This window comes from Anomaloglossus baeobatrachus, chromosome 12 (genome assembly GCF_048569485.1).
Source record: "Anomaloglossus baeobatrachus isolate aAnoBae1 chromosome 12, aAnoBae1.hap1, whole genome shotgun sequence".
Taxonomy (NCBI): Eukaryota; Metazoa; Chordata; class Amphibia; order Anura; family Aromobatidae; genus Anomaloglossus; species Anomaloglossus baeobatrachus.
In genome coordinates, this window is record NC_134364.1 from 36,560,062 (window position 1) to 36,571,482 (window position 11,421).

An 11,421-nucleotide genomic window follows, 5' to 3' on the forward strand; every position below is an offset into this window, starting at 1 on the left:
GGAAGAGAGAGGGGAGGGAGAGAGGAGAGAGGGGAAAGAGAGAGAAGAGGGAGAGAACAGAGAGAGGAGAGAGAGAGAAGGGAGACAGAGGAGAGAAAAATGATAGAGAGGGGAGAGAGAGGGAGAGAGAAGGGACAGAGAAGGGAGGGAGAGGGAAGCGAGAGGGAAGAGGGTAGAGAGTGGTGGGAGAGAGCGCGAGGGAGAGAGAGGAGATAGAGGGGAGAAAGAGAGAGGGTAGAGGTGACAGAGATTGGAAAGAGAGGAGAGAGAGAGACCCCGGCTCTCCTGTTAGGCTACGTGCCCACAGTCTGGAGTGCCAGCATTCTGGACGCAGTGTGCTGTCTCTTCTAGATATGCTGGTGTTCTGTGCATTGATGCGCTGTCTGTGCACACGATCAGGACCACTGATGCAGCCTAATTTCACTGTGTTCTCCTGCTCAGAGAACTATTGTCTAAATAAATTGACATGCTGCGGCTCGGAAAGCCCCAGCACATGTCAGTTTACAGAGCGTCTAAAAGAAGGCCAGCGGGCGTGAGATTTCCAAATTCCCATCCACTGTACAATGCAGCATTTTGGAAGCAGCCAAAACACGCTGCTAATCCTGACTGTGGGCACTCGCCCTTAGGGTCTTCCAGAAAAATGCTCGAGTCTAACATTGCTTCCATTATACTTGTTACTTGAGTTGAGCCCGTCTGAGCATCTGACCTACTCGATTAGAGTACCGAGCACTCGAGCATATTAGTGCTCGCTCATCACTGGCCATCATTCATATGTTGACACGCCGCCTCAAGATGACAGCAGAGTTACCAGAAACAGGGCTGACATCTTGAAATCAGGACACAATTCTTAATTTCAAGACGACCTATTACTAGATCAAAAGTACACAGTTTTTGCTTCTTTGAGTATGATGTTGTTTTTTTTAATCCACCATAAGTCTAAAGCCACGCCCCCAAGGAAAGGTATAGTTATAGGCGTGCAGGGGGAGCAGACACAACTAAGGTTTAGGGCCTGTAGGGTCCAAAGGCCACAAAGGAGGGGCCCAGTATGGTAGGTTGGGGCCAAGTTATAGATTGCATTGGGGCCCAAATCTCTGATTCTGTCGCTTGAGGCACTCTGTGAATCTTCATTGTTCTCGTACAGAGCTCCATAGTATCTGGCACGCACAAATTAATACTGCCTGGCTTAGAAGAAATGTCTACACTCACTCCATGCCGAATCGCGGAAGATTGATTACATATGGAAATAAACTGATACCTATCAATCACATACAATAACGACTGCAAACACATCCATGTGAAGTAACATTGCACCATGCAAAAATTCCACTTTCTAACTCGCGATGCAGCTTGTCTTAATGGCTTTTTTTTTTTACGGTGCTATCAGTACTAAGGCCATACACCCAGGCAGGGCTTCCCCCACCCTTGTAATGTGTGATGCTGCGTCATGCTTTCTGGAGAACATGTGCATCCACCAACGCAAGCACCATGTCACCACTGTCTACAAACCACCTACATTTGGAGAACGCCTTTGACATCAGTATTGGGAGTTCTTTGTATTATATCAACCCCTTAATGTAGGATTAGTAGCCTAATTGACCTCTGTAACATATGAATTCTTAGCTAATTTTATTGTTTGTGGATTAAATTAAAAAATAAAGCACACTCCCATAGGAACCCATAAATGTTTTCTTTCATTTGGTCATCTGCCTTGATGGCCCCTCCATACACGTTAGATGAAAATTGACCAACCCAACCGATTTTGGTGAAACTGACCAACCATATGTTTACTTTTCCCCCCAAAATAATTAAAGTATAAAAAGCTTAGGTGCTATTGTAAGATAAGGATCTACAAGATTAGGCAGCCCCCCCCCCAAAAAAAAAGAGTATGGGTACCTTGAATTAGTCATACAAATACGCTGACAGACCCAACTGCACATTAGACTAAAGTTGGCCAAACTCGACGAGATCGGCCTACAGTCAAATGTGGAAGGAGGTCTCTCAATTCTTTCCAACTGATTATGTTAGGGGAGGGAAGGTTCAAGCAGTTGGAAGGAAGGTAAGGTATCTAGCCACGGCTTTCTCCTCCCTCCCTGTAGAGAATATATCAATGCTCAGCTGAAACAAAAAGTTTTATCTATGGAGAAACTGGCGAGAAAACTATCTCCTGAAAAATGTTTGTTCACCAGCTATCGCATGTGAATGGCCAGTTTAAAGGGGACCTGTCATCAGGTCAAAACTGGCTGTTTTTTTGCTCTTTTTTCATTCCCGCCGCTTCTTTGAACATTCTGATTTTTATTTTTTATTTTTTATTTTTAATCCACTGTATGGTTCTAGAGATATGGGCCTATATATGGTGCTAAAATTATGGTCTTTATCAAGTGGGTGTGGCTCACAGGACTCCCTCCGGTATGTTTTTAGGTTGTTCTGGATAATTATCCTGTGAGCCACTCCTCCTTGGATAAAGACCATAAAAATTTTCAGCAAGTAAAAAGACCTGTGATGCTAGTCACTACTTATGGATAGTATAGACAGAAGGGTAGTCAGGCAAGCCAGGGTGAGGAAACAGGAGGGATCGACAGGACACAGGGAGTAAGCAGAAACGCAGTCAAGTCACAGGCCGAGCGTCTCAATTCCAGGAGAGTACATATCAGATTCAGGGAGCAGACAAAGACGTAGTCAGGTAACGATCCAAGGTCAGAAGCCAGGAAATAACGACAAGAACAGGTAGCGGGCAAGAAGGTGTCAATGAACGGTCCAGGGTCAAGAAACTTAGATCAGAACACATGCAGAAACACAGACCAAGAGCACAACTACAGAACCAGAATGCACGACTGGCAAGGTTCTGGGGGAGCATGCTCAGTAAAGAAGCAGAGCAATTACCAGGAAAATGGAATACCTGAATAATCAGCACCTCCCAGAACCTGCATGGAATCCTGTGCTGGCAAACAACCTGTGAGACAGTGCCCAAAGAAATTCAGCAGAGCATGTCCAAATGCAAGATGCTTTGCACAAAGGAAACAGCTCTAAAGTTCAGGAAGGCGCGACAGAGCATCCCCTGTGTGCAAGATGCCCTGCACAGAGGAATCATGACAATAGCCATGTCTCTGGAACCATAAAAAAAACTAAGGGGAGCAGTTGGAATAACATAAGAGCAAAAAGTGGGCATTTTTTTTATCTATAACAGGTCCACCTTAGAGCTGGAATATTACTCATTTTATCTGTGTCAATGACAATTTTCTTAGAACAGTAAGTAAAAATACAGTCATTAATTTCTGTACAGATCATGTAAAATTACAGAATTGGAAGAGCTCTATATAATTCCATTGCATATGAAATAAATGCCTAATATGTGGCGTCTTATTTACCGTGACCCTCATTCGCCAATTAAGTAGCCAGCAGTGGCAACTTTTCCTATTGAAATCAATGGTGAGGTGGTTACCGGTTTGGTTGCTACTGCATCGATCTAAAGCGGGCTTTACACGCTGCGACATCGCATTATCTCTACGGCAGCGTCACACGCAATTACCTCTTCACCGACGTCGCTGTGGCCGCTGAACATTCTCTCCTTTAAGGGGGAGATTAGTTCGGCGTCACAGCGGCGTCACTAAGCGGCCACCCAATAGAAGCGGAGGGCCGGAGATGAGCGGCCGGAACAGCCCGCCCACCTCCTTCCTTCCTCATTGCCGAATGCCGCAGGTACGATGTTGTTCGTCGTTCCTGCGGTGTCACAGATAGAGATGTGTGCTGCCGAAGGAACGACGAACAACCTGCGTCCTGCAACAGCAACGATATTTGGGATCAGAACGACGTGTCAACGATCAACGATTAAGTGAGTAATTTTGATCGTTAGCGGTCGTTCCTGCGTTTCACTCGCAACGACTTCGCTAACGAGGCCGGATGTGCGTCACGAATTCTGTGACCCCAACGACATCTCGTTAGCAATGTCGTTGCAAGTAAAGCCCCTTTAAGGCTGGGTTTCCACAGAACAATCACAGCCATTAAGGACGTAGATCAGTTACATGCAAGCTGAGTCGTTTAATGGCCAGTTTATACAGGTCGATCGATATTCTATGTGCACAGAACATAATTATTCTTGCTAACATACGGTGCTATGCAAACAGTAGATGTGCTAAGGATAACGATAATTTTTAAGCAAGCCTAAAAATTATCACATTCAGTGAATGAGCGTTTTACTCAATTGTGTGCCTGTCAAGAACAAGCATTCCGACTACCAGGTGGTATAAATTAGGCAGTAATGATCCAAAACAGGTAAACATCCACACTAACATACATATATACTAAAATGGTGTCTTCAAACTGCTTCCTCCGCATCTCAAAACTTTTTCTCTGATCCTACACACAACGTTATCACCAGATAACAGTTGTTCTCAGAGCTCAGCCTTATCTGCTGGCTACTAGTTTTAGCCCTCACGCCCTTCAGGAACCTACTTATCAAATAAAAAAAAAGGCGCGTGGTAAATTTGGCAGTTGTGTTAATCTCACCTCCAGGCCACAAAAAAGTTTCTCCCTTTAGATACCCAAATGCACACATTGCGTATTTGCAGCAGATTTTTCTGCACCAAAAAAACAGTGTTTTCCGGAAAAAAAGCGGAGTAAATTTTGCACATTTTTGTACGCGTTCCCCCCCCCATTCATTTAAGGATCACCAATCACCAGGATTTTCTTATATAAACTAAAGCCAGTGCTATACTGGCGATATCAGGCTGATTCTATACATACCTTTAGTTCTCAGTTCAGAATATCAGCTCGGATGTCTTTTGAAACACAAGCAAGTAAAGTTTATAAAATCTCCAGCTTTTTGATTGGCAGCAGCTGCTGATCAGCTAATCGCTGGAGGGGGGTTTCATAGTGATTTTTGCCCCCCTGCCTGTTGTTCCTCCCTTTTTATTTATGCTTATTTCATTATAGTGTTTTACTAATGGTTGTGACTATATCCCAGTGGCTAGAAGGACCTTGGGTGTGACTGGCTTGGTTAGTGGGCATGGTGATGTGTCCTCTCGTCCACTATAATGATGCAAATAGAGGTTCGCCCATCTACACCCCCCATTTGGGGATCTTACCCCCAGATCTCCGATTCTATTATAATAAACTCCAGGACCACGTGGATGTAGAAAAATCATGTTGCTTCCTGGTATCAGCTATGTTGGCGGCATGGTGGCTCAGTGGTTAGCACTGCAGCCTTGCAGAGCTGGGGTCCTGGGTTCAAATCCCACCAAGGACAACATCTGCAGGGAGTTTGTATGTTCTCCCCGTGTTTGCGTGGGTTTCCTCCAGGTTCTCCGGTTTCCTCCCACACTCCAAAGACATACAGATAGGGACTTTAGATTGTGAGCCCCAATGGGGACAGTGTTCCTGATGTATGTAAAGCTCTGCAGAATATGGTAGCGCTATATAAAAATAAAGATTTGATTTTGATTTTTGATGTTGGTGGAGGCCCCGACCCATCTGGACACATGGGTATGACATCAGCAGATGTCCTTCTAGCCATCCTAGTGAAGATATTAGTAAAAAATAACAGCTACATCCCAGTGGTAGAAAGACCTCTGCTGACGTAATATATGTGACCAGAAGGGGCGGGGCCTCCACCAACATAGCTGATACCAGGAAGCAACATTATTTTTCTACGTCCACATAGGCATGGAGTTGTTTATAATAGAAGCAGGGGTATGGGGGTAAGACCCCCAAATGGGGAGTGCATCATTATAGTGGATGGGAGGAAACATCAGCACACCCACTAACCAAGCAGGTCACACCCACTAACCAAGCCAGTCATGCCCAAGGTCCTCCTAGCGACTGGGATATAGTCACAACTGTTAGTAAAACGCTAGAATGGAATTAGCATAAATAAAAGGGAGAGGAGCAACAGACATCACTATGAAAACCCACCCAGGCTATTACCTGCTCCGCAGCTGCTGCCAATCAAAAAGCTGCTCATTTTACAAACTTTACTTGCTGGGATTTAAAAAAACAATACATCCTAGCTGACAACTATAGGTATGATGAATGATCAGCCTGATAGTGCCAGTATTGCACTGGCTTCAGTTTTTATAAGAAAATCTTGGTGATTGGTGTGCTTTAAATGGGTGAAAAATGCTGCAAAACTGCTGAAAAAAGTAACATGGTGTAGATGTGAATAAAAAGACGCTTTGTTAGTTGGAACCTGCAGGGAAATAAAATAAGCCGCATGTGAACAAGAATTTCAGAAATCTCATTCTCTTTGCTGGAATTATAAAGTGTAGCATTTTTTTTACCCTTGAAAAATATTGGAAAATACAGTGTGAACAAGCCCTTAAATAACTGAATTAAATTCCAAATAACCGCAGTTCATCCCGCAGTCATAAGAAAATTATTTTATTACAGGACAAGTGTGGGCAAATTCTTGGTCAGAGCTGAACCATATATATATGTATACTGTATATATATATATACACATACAAACTACAGTTAAAAAGTTTGGGGTCACCCAGACAATTTTGTCTTTCCCATGCTTCCCCCCTCACATAAGTTGGATTGGCTTGATGGGCACTTCTTGCCATACGGTCAAGCTGCTCCCACAACAGCTCAATAGGGTTGAGATCTGGTGACTGGGCTGGCCACTCCATTACAGATGGAATACCAGCTGCCGGCTTCTTCCCTAAATAGTTCATGCATAATTTAGAGGTGTGCTTTGGGTCATTGTCCTGTTGTAGGATGAAATTGGCTCCAATCAAGCGCTGTCCACAGGGTATGGCATGGCCTTGCCAAATGAAGTGAGCCTTCCTTATTCAAAATCCCTTTTACCTTGAACAAATCTCCCACTTTACCTGCACCAAAGCAACCCCAGACCATCACATTACCTCCACCATGCTTGACAGAGGGCGTTAGGCACTCTTCCAGCATCTTTTCAGTTGTTCTGCCACTCACAAATGTTCTTCTGTGTGATCCAAACACCTCAAACTTCGATTTGTCTGTCTATAACACTTTTTTCCAATCTTCCTCTATCCAATGTCTGTGTTCTTTTGCCCATATTAATCTTTTCCTTTTATTAGCCAGTCTCAGATATGGCTTTTTCTTTGCCACTCTGTCCTGAAGGCCGGCATCCCGGAGTCGCTTCTTCACTATAGACGTTGACATTGGCGTTTTGCGGGTACTATTTAATGAAGCTGCCAGTTGAGGACCTGTGAGGCGTTGATTTCTCAAACTAGAGACTCTAATGTACTTGTTTTGTTGCTCAGTTGTGCAGCGCGGCCTCCCACTTCTCTTTCTACTCTGGTTAGAGCCTGTTTGTGCTCTCCTCTGAAGGGAACAGTACACACAGTTATAGGAAATCTTCAGTTTCTTGGCAATTTCTCGCATGAAATATCCATTTTTTCCACGAACAAGAATAGACTGTCGAGTTTCACATAAACGCTATCTTTTTCTGGTCATTTTGAGAGTTTAATTGAACCAACAAATGTAATGCTCCAGATTCTCAACTAGCTCAAAGCAAGGTCAGTTTAATAGCTTCTCTAATCAGCAAAACTGTTTTCAGCTGTGCTAACATACTTGTACAAGGGTTTTCAAGGGATTTCTAAACATCTATTAGCCTTCCAACACAGTTAGCAATCACAATGTACCATTAGAACACTAGAGTGGTGGTTGTTGGAAATGGGCCTCTATACACCTATGTAGAAATTGCATTAAAAAACAGACGTTTGCAGATAAAATAGTCATTACCACAATAACAATGTATAAAGTGTATTTCTGTTTAATTTAATGTTAGGTTCATTGAAAAAAAATGTGCTTTTCTTTTAAAAATAAGGAAATATCTAAGTGACCCTAAACTTTTGAACTGTAGTATGTGTGTATGTACTGTATGTGTGTGTGTAATATATATATATATATATATATATATATATATACAGTTAGGTCCAGAAATATTTGGACAGTGACACAAGTTTTGTTATTTTAGCTGGTTACAAAAACATGTTCAGAAATACAATTATATATATAATATGGGCTGAAAGTGCACACTCCCAGCTGCAATATGAGAGTTTTCACATCCAAATCGGAGAAAGGGTTTAGGAATCATAGCTCTGTAATGCATAGCCTCCTCTTTTTCAAGGGACCAAAAGTAATTGGACAAGGGACTCTAAGGGCTGCAATTAACTCTGAAGGCATCTCCCTCGTTAACCTGTAATCAATGAAGTAGTTAAAAGGTCTGGGGTTGATTACAGGTGTGTGGTTTTGTATTTGGAAGCTGTTGGTGTGACCATACAACATGCGGTCTAAGGAACTCTCAATTGAGGTGAAGCAGAACATCCTGAGGCTGAAAAAAAAGAAAAAATCCATCAGAGAGATAGCAGACATGCTTGGAGTAGCAAAATCAACAGTCGGGTACATTCTGAGAAAAAAGGAATTGACTGGTGAGCTTGGGAACTCAAAAAGGCCTGGGCGTCCATGGATGACAACAGTGGTGGATGATCGCCGCATACTTTCTTTGGTGAAGAAGAACCCATTCACAACATCAACTGAAGTCCAGAACACTCTCAGTGAAGTAGGTGTATCTGTCTCTAAGTCAACAGTAAAGAGAAGACTCCATGAAAGTAAATACAAAGGGTTCACATCTAGATGCAAACCATTCATCAATTCCAAAAATAGACAGCCCAGAGTTAAATTTGCTGAAAAACACCTCATGAAGCCAGCTCAGTTCTGGAAAAGTATTCTATGGACAGATGAGACAAAGATCAACCTGTACCAGAATGATGGGAAGAAAAAAGTTTGGAGAAGAAAGGGAATGGCACATGATCCAAGGCACACCACATCCTCTGTAAAACATGGTGGAGGCAGCATGATGGCATGTGCATGCATGGCTTTCAATGGCACTGGGTCACTTGTGTTTATTGATGACATAACAGCAGACAAGAGTAGCCGGATGAATTCTGAAGTGTACCGGGATATACTTTCAGCCCAGATTCAGCCAAATGCCGCAAAGTTGATCGGACTGCACTACATAGTACAGATGGACAATGACCCCAAAGCTACCCAGGAGTTCATGAGTGCAAAAAAGTGGAACATTCTGCAATGCCCAAGTCAATCACCAGATCTTAACCCAATTGAGCATGCATTTCACTTGCTCAAATCCAGACTTAAGACGAAAAGACCCACAAACAAGCAAAACCTGAAGGCTGCAGCTGTAAAGGCCTGGCAAAGCATTAAGAAGGAGGAAACCCAGCGTTTGGTGATGTCCATGGGTTCCAGACTTAAGGCAGTGATTGCCTCCAAAGGATTTGCAACAAAATATTGAAAATAAAAATATTTTGTTTGGGTTTGGTTTATTTGTCCAATTACTTTTGACCCCCTAAAATGTGGAGTGTTTCTAAAGAAATGTGTACAATTCCTACAATTTCTATCAGATATTTTTGTTCAAACCTTCAAATTAAACGTTACAATCTGCACTTAAATTCTGTTGTAGAGATTTCATTTCAAATCCAATGTGGTGGCATGCAGAGCCCAACTCGCGAAAATTGTGTCACTGTCCAAATATTTCTGGACCTAACTGTATATATATATATATATATATATATAAAGAACAGCTTACTTATTAAAATGGAATATAAGTGGCACTAGAACATTTCCTGGGAACTAATGGTTTCTGACCCTAGCATTATAATGAAAGATGACACATATGGGTACATTCACATGAAGAATGTTTGATACGTTTTTACTGCATGAAAAAAACAAGCAATGGTCAACAAAAAACAGCGGAAATGATGTGTGTTTTATATATATATATATATATATATATATATAAAACACACATTAATAAAACACATAATTTCCACTGGGTTTATATAATATATGAATTGGATACGTTTTGATAAAAACTAACATGTTTAGTTTTTTTGTTTTTTTTTTTGTTTTTTTAAAAATGCATTGCGTGAATGAGACTTTTACAAATCTCATTCATTTTGCTGTTACTATAGAATATTGCAATTTTTGACAAAAATTCATGTAGCAACATGTGCTCTAAAGCGTGTAACATGCCTCATACCCATAAAACTGATGCACAAAACTAAAGTAAAAATGTTTTAACGAGTCATAATTGATAAATCAGACAAAAACATCTGGAAAACTCAAACCCCACCCGCAATGACAAACATCCACCCCAAAAAAAAGTAATAAAAAAATAAAAATAAAATAAAAAAATATATCTATATATCTATATAGATATATGCACCGTATATATATATATATATATATATATATATATATATATATATATATACACACACACTTTACAATTGATCACATATAAAATATAAATTAATAGAAGAATAAGTTCCAAATTAAAACATGAAAATCTAAGGGCACAAATGCAATAATGAATCGGGTCCATAGTATCCGTTACCTTTTAAGTTATAAGATCTAACAAAAAGAAAGTGTACAGATTCGCAGAAAGAGAAACGAGAAGTTAGATAATTACTTAATAAAGAATGTCAATGTAAAAAACAAAAAAGCTTAAACAAGGAATAGAAAATGAGGTGTTACCTTGTTCCCCGCAGCTCAACCCTCTCGTTGGATCCAATGTCACCACCACAATGGAAAAGATGAAGTCAAACTTAGGGACAAAGGAGAAAGGACAGCTGAAAAAAAGGTCACTAATACACAGCGCTCGACACTTTGCAACCACAAGACCCACCCCACGTTCCAAAATAAGATTATCAGTAAGTGAGCAGGGACATTCCTGTGCCCAGATACTCTCTCTATAAGGGAAGCGCGTAGTCAGCTGAGGAATGACACGGCTGGCAGGACACATCACTGACGGATCTCTCACAGGGAGCTGAGCCCAAATGGAAGGCAGTCATACGTTTATTGGGGCGACATGAAACAACACTGTCAAGACTGATGTGATCTCAGGGGAATCTGGGATCAGAAGGTCCCAGCGTATAGTTGATCGCAGATCCTCTTTAGTGCCCACTCATCGTTTACCCTGAGTTGGAGGGTATTTAATGCCATCCTGTGCTGAAACGATTAAGGTTCCTTTCTATCCTGCAGTGATCCAACAGGTACCTGTAAGCTCAATTGCAGCCACCCCTTTCTCCTATAAATATCCACTCTTCCTATGCTGGCTATAGTTCATTCTATACTGTTCACTTTGAAGGAGCCTGTCTCTGGAGAAGCGTAGGTGTTCATTCCTGTTGCAGCTGAGAAATTTCCTGCTGGTTAAGCCGTGGAGTGTTTGTTGTTGTGCTTTTTCCCACCTGCTGATCTTCACACTAGGCAGAAACAATTAGGGTCCAGCAAGAGCCTAGGCAGCGTCGGACTGGCTACCGGAGGAATCTCCAGTAATGCGAGGCCTGGATTCAGGTACCTGCATTGCACTCCGGAGCTCTCACCTGAGCTCCAGAGTGCAGCCGAGACTGTATCGCGAGCGCTGAG

At 41.9% G+C, this 11,421-nt stretch overlaps 1 protein-coding gene across 2 annotated transcripts in view; it reads right to left on the reverse strand.

Annotated features, from left to right (window-relative positions):
- Window positions 1-10,751, reverse strand: part of LOC142257853 (spectrin beta chain, erythrocytic-like) — a 155,674-nt gene extending 144,923 nt beyond the window's left edge. Inside the window, exons 1-2 of one of the 2 annotated variants that reach the window (XM_075330105.1) lie at window positions 10,682-10,751; window positions 10,531-10,600 (exon numbers count right to left, since the gene is read on the reverse strand). The gene's annotated coding sequence lies outside the window, so the exon portion shown is untranslated. The other variant, XM_075330104.1, reaches the window with a different exon arrangement.
- Window positions 10,752-11,421: the final 670 nt, after the last annotated feature.